This window comes from Musa acuminata, chromosome BXJ2-2, assembly GCF_036884655.1.
Source record: "Musa acuminata AAA Group cultivar baxijiao chromosome BXJ2-2, Cavendish_Baxijiao_AAA, whole genome shotgun sequence".
Taxonomy (NCBI): domain Eukaryota; kingdom Viridiplantae; phylum Streptophyta; class Magnoliopsida; order Zingiberales; family Musaceae; genus Musa; species Musa acuminata.
The window spans coordinates 13,513,186-13,525,592 of NC_088339.1; positions in this window are offsets into that span (position 1 = coordinate 13,513,186).

A 12,407-nucleotide genomic window follows, 5' to 3' on the forward strand; every position below is an offset into this window, starting at 1 on the left:
TTGAAATTTAAGTGATTGCAATCTCAATGTTGGCAAAACAAATATTTAAGATATTTTAATAAAATATCAAATTTGTCTTTTTAGATTTTGATTATGTTTGACTTATTAGTTCACACCTTTATACAATTGATTATTAAAATTCATCTTTGTTATTTAGAATGAGGGAAACAAATTACCTCAAAATGAAAGATATTTTTTGAAAAATATTTCTATCTTTGCTATGTTTGTTTAAAATCATGATAACATTATATTATGACTCAAATTATCATGACATACTTGATGTTTATTTAAATGTTTTGTGATTTTGAAATAAAATAATGAACAAACATCACTAGTAAGTCAAATTGACAATAATTTCATCCACATTTTGATATTTTTAACTTGTACGAAAAAGATCATCAACTAGGTTCATGAAGAAGATGATCTTGGTATTATTCAAATCATAATTTCTAAGAGTGAGAATTTTTGCACCATGTTTAGATTTTCAGAAATTACAAGAAAGTTGATCGTCAAAAAAATTAAGTATGTTCTATTTTCAAATAAGATTTCAATATGTGGAGTTTAGAACCATGCCTCTTGTAATTGATAACAAAAAGAGCATAAAGTATTGGATGACTAAAAGATTACTAGCCAATTTACAAAAAAGATACTTATTTCTCTCTCAATTATATTTAGGCACTTGAATGATTTGGAATAGATTTTTTTCAACTTAACATACAACAATCTTAGATTGTTACATAAAGTATGTAAACATTATGTTAAAAGATGACATTATTTCTATAAAATATTTAATTAATAAATAGAACAAGCATAGTGTATAAGGTCATAATTCTTTATTTAATTTATATTCATTTCCCTTCTACCATGAGATATGTTATTGCATACAAAGAAAGTTACAATATACAATGACGATTTCAGTTTCTAAACGACCGTGGTAAGTTTTAAAAAACTAAAACCTTATGCATAACGCTAATTTGATCATAATCTTTAAAACAACTCACTCTTTCGATGAACAATTCATCCATCAAGATATATTGCTTCAATATTGTAAATTTTTTTTACAAATAATCAAGTGTTGGCCCATCATGTTTCTAAGACAACTTCTCATTAGCCTGATGGTCTTCCTCCTCTTAACGACCATGCAATTTTTCCCGGTTGCGTCTGATGAGCTTGCTCCAACATCATCTTCAGCATTAGAAGAGTTGGCAAAAATTTTAGGTCAGTAATAATTATTATTTATTTGTTTATAATATTTGAAATAGCGTATGATCCAATATTATTGTAGTTTTGATATTAAAACTAATGATAAATAACACCAAGTTCTACTAAATATGGACCACATAGGAAATATGTTACGTGAAGAGTTATCTTAAATTCTTTTCATACATATCTAAAAGCCTATTTCTTTTACTAATTTTGCTATATTCGACAGTAGTTTTTCTTGCTTCGTATGCTTGTTAAAATTTAGATCTTGTTTCAAAATATTTTACTAATTGAATTAATTTTTTCTTCAGCCATCGCTATCAAAGAGGCTATAGCTGAAGATGATGTCAAATCAGTCGATGTAAAACCTTTTATCATTCCTCCTCTACATAATCCTGTAGTCCCTATACACCTATAGGCTCATTGTCTTCATATCATAAATAATAAACCGTAATGCATTATGCATTGTCATTATTTCACTTCGAGATGAACTAAACCTTAGTAAAATACATGTCTCTCAAATATTTTCGATAAAATTGAAATGGTTAAATGTGAGCTTGTCGAAAAGATAGCCCAAATGAAATTTCAAATATTAACTTTCATCCGTGAAAAGCATTATTGTAACAATCGGTTCTATGTTTTCTTGAAAATAAGGTTGGATATAACTATTACCACATAAAATATAATTATGTCATTATATTACATAATTGTTCCAATATAATGTATTGTTTCTTAATATTATTTAATTATATAGTCTATTGTTATAAATTGATAATTCGTGAGAGCTGGTCAGGGTTCCAATTTCCACTACAAAAGTAGACCAACACACAAAATCCTCACTCCATTATATTATAACAATATTCTAAGCTCTTATATTTTAATGACGAATAACTTAATGATAGTTAAATGAAAAAATTTTAATTTCAAGTCACTAGTTAGTAATGAGTTGAAACATTGCTATAAAAAGAAATTATAAATACCTTATTAGTTGCGCATGATAAACTAGCATTGGACCATTAAAAGACACTCATCCTGAACTTTAAGTGGTTATAATCTTAGAGTAGGCAAAACTAAAGTTTTGTAAAATTTTTATAGAATTGTGACATTTTAGATTTTTAATATGTTTGACTTTTTAGTTCATTCCTTTGAACAATACATTATTAAAATTTATCTTTTTTAGGATTTGAGTAAATGAATTAACATAAAAGCAAAGATAAATAATTGTAAAAATTTTGCAGGTTTATTATCCATAAATACAATATTTATAACATCATATTTTTATTTAAATTATCATGAGATAATAGATGTTTATTGGAAAATATTATTCTTCTGATATAAAATAATCAATAAAAGACTCGAACAAGTCAAGTTGACAATCAATACATCTGTATTTTAATATTTTTAACTTGTATAAAGAGGATCATCAACTATATTCCTGAACAAGGTGAACAAGATATTATTAAAATATAAAATTGTAATAGTGAGAATTTTCAATCCACATTTAGATTTTTAAATATGATAAGATTACTAAATTGACAACATAAAAAATTAAGTTGGGTCTCTTTTCAAATAAGAATTCTATGCGTAGAGAGTTTTACACCATACTTTATATAATTCATCACAAGAAGAGCATAACATATTAAACTACAAAGGTATTAATTAGTAATTGACAAAGTAAACTTCAATTCTTCTCTTAGTTACTTTTATGCACTTAAAAGATATGAAATATATTTTTTAATTTAATTCTTAATAGTGTTATATAAACTATAAGTATCATGTCAAAATATGATAATATTCTTATAAAATATTTACTTTATGGATATAACAAGCATAGTTTATAAATTGTATGATGTCACGATTCTTTATACAACTTTTATACATTTTACTTCTTCCATTTTATACATTATTAGATACTACAGAAGTTGCTATATGCAATGAAGATTTCAGTTTACATGAAATGTGTTAAAATAATATATCCTTATGCATAAAATTCAATTGCCCCAATCTTTATATTACCTCACTCTTGTGATTAATAATTCATCCATCTACACATTATTTCAATAATACAAAATTTATTTTTTTTACGAATAATGAAATGTTAGTCCATCACGTTTCGAAGATAACTTCTTATTGGCCTAACCATCTTCCTTCTTTTAATGACAATACAATTTTTTGCACTAGCATATAAAGAGATTGCTCCAACATCATTTTGAGAATATTAATAGTTGGCTAAAATCTTTTATTAGTAATAATATAGTTTCACTTGCTTAAGATATTAGGAATAGTATATGATCGCGCATTATGCATGTTTCGATGTTAAAACTTATGATTAATAACATCAAGTTCACCTCAATGTGGACTATAAAAATAAGTGGTTTGCGAAAATTTATCTAGGTTTTTTAATGCCATCAAGATAGCTTTTTTTTAAACTAATTATGCTATATCATTCAACATTTTAGATAATATCATATGATTATTAAAATTTAGATCTTCTTTCAAAATATTTTACTAACATGAATTACTTTTATTCTTTAGTCATTGTTATCAAAGAGGCGATAGTTGGGGATGAGATCAGATCTATTGATATTAAACCTAGAATCATACCTCCCCTTTATAATCCGGTACACCTTACATCTCCTTGAGCTAATTTTTTCTGATATCATAAAAAATAAATTTTAATACATTATGCATTATCATTATCATAATATGTGATGAATAAAAAATTATAAAATACAAGTCTCTAATACTATCGATAAAATTGATATGGTTAGATGCCAACTTGAGGAAAAAATGACTCAAATGAAATTATAAATATCAATTTTGAGCAGTTATAGATTGTCCATAACCATGACAAATGTTATTATATCAAAGAATGCCCTCTTTCTATTTCTAGATATAGAAACATCCAAGTTTATAAGAAAAGAAGTTTTGACCTCACTATTACCACATGAAATCAAGTAATATCATTATGTTTTAGAAATTTTCCAATAAGTTGGATATTTTTTTCGATATTATTCAATTTTATAGTTTATTATTGTAAATGTGCAATTCTTGTAATTGCGGTAGATTTTCAATTTCCTCTACAAATGCAAACCAATGTACATAACACTAACTTTATTAAAGTACAATTATATTATTAGCTACTAGGTTTCTATAATGAATAACGTAGTCGCTAGTTAAATGAACAAATTTTCATTTCAAATCACTAGCATTTACCAAGTCGAAACATTTCTATGAAAAGAAACTCTAAAGGCATTATAATTTACCTATAATAAAATAATTTTACAGCATTAGAATGTGCTCATCTTGAAATTTAAGTGATTGCAATCTCAATGTTGGCAAAACAAATATTTAAGATATTTTAATAAAATATCAAATTTGTCTTTTTAGATTTTGATTATGTTTGACTTATTAGTTCACACCTTTATACAATTGATTATTAAAATTCATCTTTGTTATTTAGAATGAGGGAAACAAATTACCTCAAAATGAAAGATATTTTTTGAAAAATATTTCTATCTTTGCTATGTTTGTTTAAAATCATGATAACATTATATTATGACTCAAATTATCATGACATACTTGATGTTTATTTAAATGTTTTGTGATTTTGAAATAAAATAATGAACAAACATCACTAGTAAGTCAAATTGACAATAATTTCATCCACATTTTGATATTTTTAACTTGTACGAAAAAGATCATCAACTAGGTTCATGAAGAAGATGATCTTGGTATTATTCAAATCATAATTTCTAAGAGTGAGAATTTTTGCACCATGTTTAGATTTTCAGAAATTACAAGAAAGTTGATCGTCAAAAAAATTAAGTATGTTCTATTTTCAAATAAGATTTCAATATGTGGAGTTTAGAACCATGCCTCTTGTAATTGATAACAAAAAGAGCATAAAGTATTGGATGACTAAAAGATTACTAGCCAATTTACAAAAAAGATACTTATTTCTCTCTCAATTATATTTAGGCACTTGAATGATTTGGAATAGATTTTTTTCAACTTAACATACAACAATCTTAGATTGTTACATAAAGTATGTAAACATTATGTTAAAAGATGACATTATTTCTATAAAATATTTAATTAATAAATAGAACAAGCATAGTGTATAAGGTCATAATTCTTTATTTAATTTATATTCATTTCCCTTCTACCATGAGATATGTTATTGCATACAAAGAAAGTTACAATATACAATGACGATTTCAGTTTCTAAACGACCGTGGTAAGTTTTAAAAAACTAAAACCTTATGCATAACGCTAATTTGATCATAATCTTTAAAACAACTCACTCTTTCGATGAACAATTCATCCATCAAGATATATTGCTTCAATATTGTAAATTTTTTTTACAAATAATCAAGTGTTGGCCCATCATGTTTCTAAGACAACTTCTCATTAGCCTGATGGTCTTCCTCCTCTTAACGACCATGCAATTTTTCCCGGTTGCGTCTGATGAGCTTGCTCCAACATCATCTTCAGCATTAGAAGAGTTGGCAAAAATTTTAGGTCAGTAATAATTATTATTTATTTGTTTATAATATTTGAAATAGCGTATGATCCAATATTATTGTAGTTTTGATATTAAAACTAATGATAAATAACACCAAGTTCTACTAAATATGGACCACATAGGAAATATGTTACGTGAAGAGTTATCTTAAATTCTTTTCATACATATCTAAAAGCCTATTTCTTTTACTAATTTTGCTATATTCGACAGTAGTTTTTCTTGCTTCGTATGCTTGTTAAAATTTAGATCTTGTTTCAAAATATTTTACTAATTGAATTAATTTTTTCTTCAGCCATCGCTATCAAAGAGGCTATAGCTGAAGATGATGTCAAATCAGTCGATGTAAAACCTTTTATCATTCCTCCTCTACATAATCCTGTAGTCCCTATACACCTATAGGCTCATTGTCTTCATATCATAAATAATAAACCGTAATGCATTATGCATTGTCATTATTTCACTTCGAGATGAACTAAACCTTAGTAAAATACATGTCTCTCAAATATTTTCGATAAAATTGAAATGGTTAAATGTGAGCTTGTCGAAAAGATAGCCCAAATGAAATTTCAAATATTAACTTTCATCCGTGAAAAGCATTATTGTAACAATCGGTTCTATGTTTTCTTGAAAATAAGGTTGGATATAACTATTACCACATAAAATATAATTATGTCATTATATTACATAATTGTTCCAATATAATGTATTGTTTCTTAATATTATTTAATTATATAGTCTATTGTTATAAATTGATAATTCGTGAGAGCTGGTCAGGGTTCCAATTTCCACTACAAAAGTAGACCAACACACAAAATCCTCACTCCATTATATTATAACAATATTCTAAGCTCTTATATTTTAATGACGAATAACTTAATGATAGTTAAATGAAAAAATTTTAATTTCAAGTCACTAGTTAGTAATGAGTTGAAACATTGCTATAAAAAGAAATTATAAATACCTTATTAGTTGCGCATGATAAACTAGCATTGGACCATTAAAAGACACTCATCCTGAACTTTAAGTGGTTATAATCTTAGAGTAGGCAAAACTAAAGTTTTGTAAAATTTTTATAGAATTGTGACATTTTAGATTTTTAATATGTTTGACTTTTTAGTTCATTCCTTTGAACAATACATTATTAAAATTTATCTTTTTTAGGATTTGAGTAAATGAATTAACATAAAAGCAAAGATAAATAATTGTAAAAATTTTGCAGGTTTATTATCCATAAATACAATATTTATAACATCATATTTTTATTTAAATTATCATGAGATAATAGATGTTTATTGGAAAATATTATTCTTCTGATATAAAATAATCAATAAAAGACTCGAACAAGTCAAGTTGACAATCAATACATCTGTATTTTAATATTTTTAACTTGTATAAAGAGGATCATCAACTATATTCCTGAACAAGGTGAACAAGATATTATTAAAATATAAAATTGTAATAGTGAGAATTTTCAATCCACATTTAGATTTTTAAATATGATAAGATTACTAAATTGACAACATAAAAAATTAAGTTGGGTCTCTTTTCAAATAAGAATTCTATGCGTAGAGAGTTTTACACCATACTTTATATAATTCATCACAAGAAGAGCATAACATATTAAACTACAAAGGTATTAATTAGTAATTGACAAAGTAAACTTCAATTCTTCTCTTAGTTACTTTTATGCACTTAAAAGATATGAAATATATTTTTTAATTTAATTCTTAATAGTGTTATATAAACTATAAGTATCATGTCAAAATATGATAATATTCTTATAAAATATTTACTTTATGGATATAACAAGCATAGTTTATAAATTGTATGATGTCACGATTCTTTATACAACTTTTATACATTTTACTTCTTCCATTTTATACATTATTAGATACTACAGAAGTTGCTATATGCAATGAAGATTTCAGTTTACATGAAATGTGTTAAAATAATATATCCTTATGCATAAAATTCAATTGCCCCAATCTTTATATTACCTCACTCTTGTGATTAATAATTCATCCATCTACACATTATTTCAATAATACAAAATTTATTTTTTTTACGAATAATGAAATGTTAGTCCATCACGTTTCGAAGATAACTTCTTATTGGCCTAACCATCTTCCTTCTTTTAATGACAATACAATTTTTTGCACTAGCATATAAAGAGATTGCTCCAACATCATTTTGAGAATATTAATAGTTGGCTAAAATCTTTTATTAGTAATAATATAGTTTCACTTGCTTAAGATATTAGGAATAGTATATGATCGCGCATTATGCATGTTTCGATGTTAAAACTTATGATTAATAACATCAAGTTCACCTCAATGTGGACTATAAAAATAAGTGGTTTGCGAAAATTTATCTAGGTTTTTTAATGCCATCAAGATAGCTTTTTTTTAAACTAATTATGCTATATCATTCAACATTTTAGATAATATCATATGATTATTAAAATTTAGATCTTCTTTCAAAATATTTTACTAACATGAATTACTTTTATTCTTTAGTCATTGTTATCAAAGAGGCGATAGTTGGGGATGAGATCAGATCTATTGATATTAAACCTAGAATCATACCTCCCCTTTATAATCCGGTACACCTTACATCTCCTTGAGCTAATTTTTTCTGATATCATAAAAAATAAATTTTAATACATTATGCATTATCATTATCATAATATGTGATGAATAAAAAATTATAAAATACAAGTCTCTAATACTATCGATAAAATTGATATGGTTAGATGCCAACTTGAGGAAAAAATGACTCAAATGAAATTATAAATATCAATTTTGAGCAGTTATAGATTGTCCATAACCATGACAAATGTTATTATATCAAAGAATGCCCTCTTTCTATTTCTAGATATAGAAACATCCAAGTTTATAAGAAAAGAAGTTTTGACCTCACTATTACCACATGAAATCAAGTAATATCATTATGTTTTAGAAATTTTCCAATAAGTTGGATATTTTTTTCGATATTATTCAATTTTATAGTTTATTATTGTAAATGTGCAATTCTTGTAATTGCGGTAGATTTTCAATTTCCTCTACAAATGCAAACCAATGTACATAACACTAACTTTATTAAAGTACAATTATATTATTAGCTACTAGGTTTCTATAATGAATAACGTAGTCGCTAGTTAAATGAATAAATTTTCATTTCAAATCACTAGCATTTACCAAGTCGAAACATTTCTATGAAAAGAAACTCTAAAGGCATTATAATTTACCTATAATAAAATAATTTTACAGCATTAGAATGTGCTAATCTTGAAATTTAAGTGATTGCAATCTCAATGTTGGCAAAACAAATATTTAAGATATTTTAATAAAATATCAAATTTGTCTTTTTAGATTTTGATTATGTTTGACTTATTAGTTCACACCTTTATACAATTGATTATTAAAATTCATCTTTGTTATTTAGAATGAGGGAAACAAATTACCTCAAAATGAAAGATATTTTTTGAAAAATATTTCTATCTTTGCTATGTTTGTTTAAAATCATGATAACATTATATTATGACTCAAATTATCATGACATACTTGATGTTTATTTAAATGTTTTGTGATTTTGAAATAAAATAATGAACAAACATCACTAGTAAGTCAAATTGACAATAATTTCATCCACATTTTGATATTTTTAACTTGTACGAAAAAGATCATCAACTAGGTTCATGAAGAAGATGATCTTGGTATTATTCAAATCATAATTTCTAAGAGTGAGAATTTTTGCACCATGTTTAGATTTTCAGAAATTACAAGAAAGTTGATCGTCAAAAAAATTAAGTATGTTCTATTTTCAAATAAGATTTCAATATGTGGAGTTTAGAACCATGCCTCTTGTAATTGATAACAAAAAGAGCATAAAGTATTGGATGACTAAAAGATTACTAGCCAATTTACAAAAAAGATACTTATTTCTCTCTCAATTATATTTAGGCACTTGAATGATTTGGAATAGATTTTTTTCAACTTAACATACAACAATCTTAGATTGTTACATAAAGTATGTAAACATTATGTTAAAAGATGACATTATTTCTATAAAATATTTAATTAATAAATAGAACAAGCATAGTGTATAAGGTCATAATTCTTTATTTAATTTATATTCATTTCCCTTCTACCATGAGATATGTTATTGCATACAAAGAAAGTTACAATATACAATGACGATTTCAGTTTCTAAACGACCGTGGTAAGTTTTAAAAAACTAAAACCTTATGCATAACGCTAATTTGATCATAATCTTTAAAACAACTCACTCTTTCGATGAACAATTCATCCATCAAGATATATTGCTTCAATATTGTAAATTTTTTTTACAAATAATCAAGTGTTGGCCCATCATGTTTCTAAGACAACTTCTCATTAGCCTGATGGTCTTCCTCCTCTTAACGACCATGCAATTTTTCCCGGTTGCGTCTGATGAGCTTGCTCCAACATCATCTTCAGCATTAGAAGAGTTGGCAAAAATTTTAGGTCAGTAATAATTATTATTTATTTGTTTATAATATTTGAAATAGCGTATGATCCAATATTATTGTAGTTTTGATATTAAAACTAATGATAAATAACACCAAGTTCTACTAAATATGGACCACATAGGAAATATGTTACGTGAAGAGTTATCTTAAATTCTTTTCATACATATCTAAAAGCCTATTTCTTTTACTAATTTTGCTATATTCGACAGTAGTTTTTCTTGCTTCGTATGCTTGTTAAAATTTAGATCTTGTTTCAAAATATTTTACTAATTGAATTAATTTTTTCTTCAGCCATCGCTATCAAAGAGGCTATAGCTGAAGATGATGTCAAATCAGTCGATGTAAAACCTTTTATCATTCCTCCTCTACATAATCCTGTAGTCCCTATACACCTATAGGCTCATTGTCTTCATATCATAAATAATAAACCGTAATGCATTATGCATTGTCATTATTTCACTTCGAGATGAACTAAACCTTAGTAAAATACATGTCTCTCAAATATTTTCGATAAAATTGAAATGGTTAAATGTGAGCTTGTCGAAAAGATAGCCCAAATGAAATTTCAAATATTAACTTTCATCCGTGAAAAGCATTATTGTAACAATCGGTTCTATGTTTTCTTGAAAATAAGGTTGGATATAACTATTACCACATAAAATATAATTATGTCATTATATTACATAATTGTTCCAATATAATGTATTGTTTCTTAATATTATTTAATTATATAGTCTATTGTTATAAATTGATAATTCGTGAGAGCTGGTCAGGGTTCCAATTTCCACTACAAAAGTAGACCAACACACAAAATCCTCACTCCATTATATTATAACAATATTCTAAGCTCTTATATTTTAATGACGAATAACTTAATGATAGTTAAATGAAAAAATTTTAATTTCAAGTCACTAGTTAGTAATGAGTTGAAACATTGCTATAAAAAGAAATTATAAATACCTTATTAGTTGCGCATGATAAACTAGCATTGGACCATTAAAAGACACTCATCCTGAACTTTAAGTGGTTATAATCTTAGAGTAGGCAAAACTAAAGTTTTGTAAAATTTTTATAGAATTGTGACATTTTAGATTTTTAATATGTTTGACTTTTTAGTTCATTCCTTTGAACAATACATTATTAAAATTTATCTTTTTTAGGATTTGAGTAAATGAATTAACATAAAAGCAAAGATAAATAATTGTAAAAATTTTGCAGGTTTATTATCCATAAATACAATATTTATAACATCATATTTTTATTTAAATTATCATGAGATAATAGATGTTTATTGGAAAATATTATTCTTCTGATATAAAATAATCAATAAAAGACTCGAACAAGTCAAGTTGACAATCAATACATCTGTATTTTAATATTTTTAACTTGTATAAAGAGGATCATCAACTATATTCCTGAACAAGGTGAACAAGATATTATTAAAATATAAAATTGTAATAGTGAGAATTTTCAATCCACATTTAGATTTTTAAATATGATAAGATTACTAAATTGACAACATAAAAAATTAAGTTGGGTCTCTTTTCAAATAAGAATTCTATGCGTAGAGAGTTTTACACCATACTTTATATAATTCATCACAAGAAGAGCATAACATATTAAACTACAAAGGTATTAATTAGTAATTGACAAAGTAAACTTCAATTCTTCTCTTAGTTACTTTTATGCACTTAAAAGATATGAAATATATTTTTTAATTTAATTCTTAATAGTGTTATATAAACTATAAGTATCATGTCAAAATATGATAATATTCTTATAAAATATTTACTTTATGGATATAACAAGCATAGTTTATAAATTGTATGATGTCACGATTCTTTATACAACTTTTATACATTTTACTTCTTCCATTTTATACATTATTAGATACTACAGAAGTTGCTATATGCAATGAAGATTTCAGTTTACATGAAATGTGTTAAAATAATATATCCTTATGCATAAAATTCAATTGCCCCAATCTTTATATTACCTCACTCTTGTGATTAATAATTCATCCATCTACACATTATTTCAATAATACAAAATTTATTTTTTTTACGAATAATGAAATGTTAGTCCATCACGTTTCGAAGATAACTTCTTATTGGCCTAACCATCTTCCTTCTTTTAATGACAATACAATTTTTTGCACTAGCATAT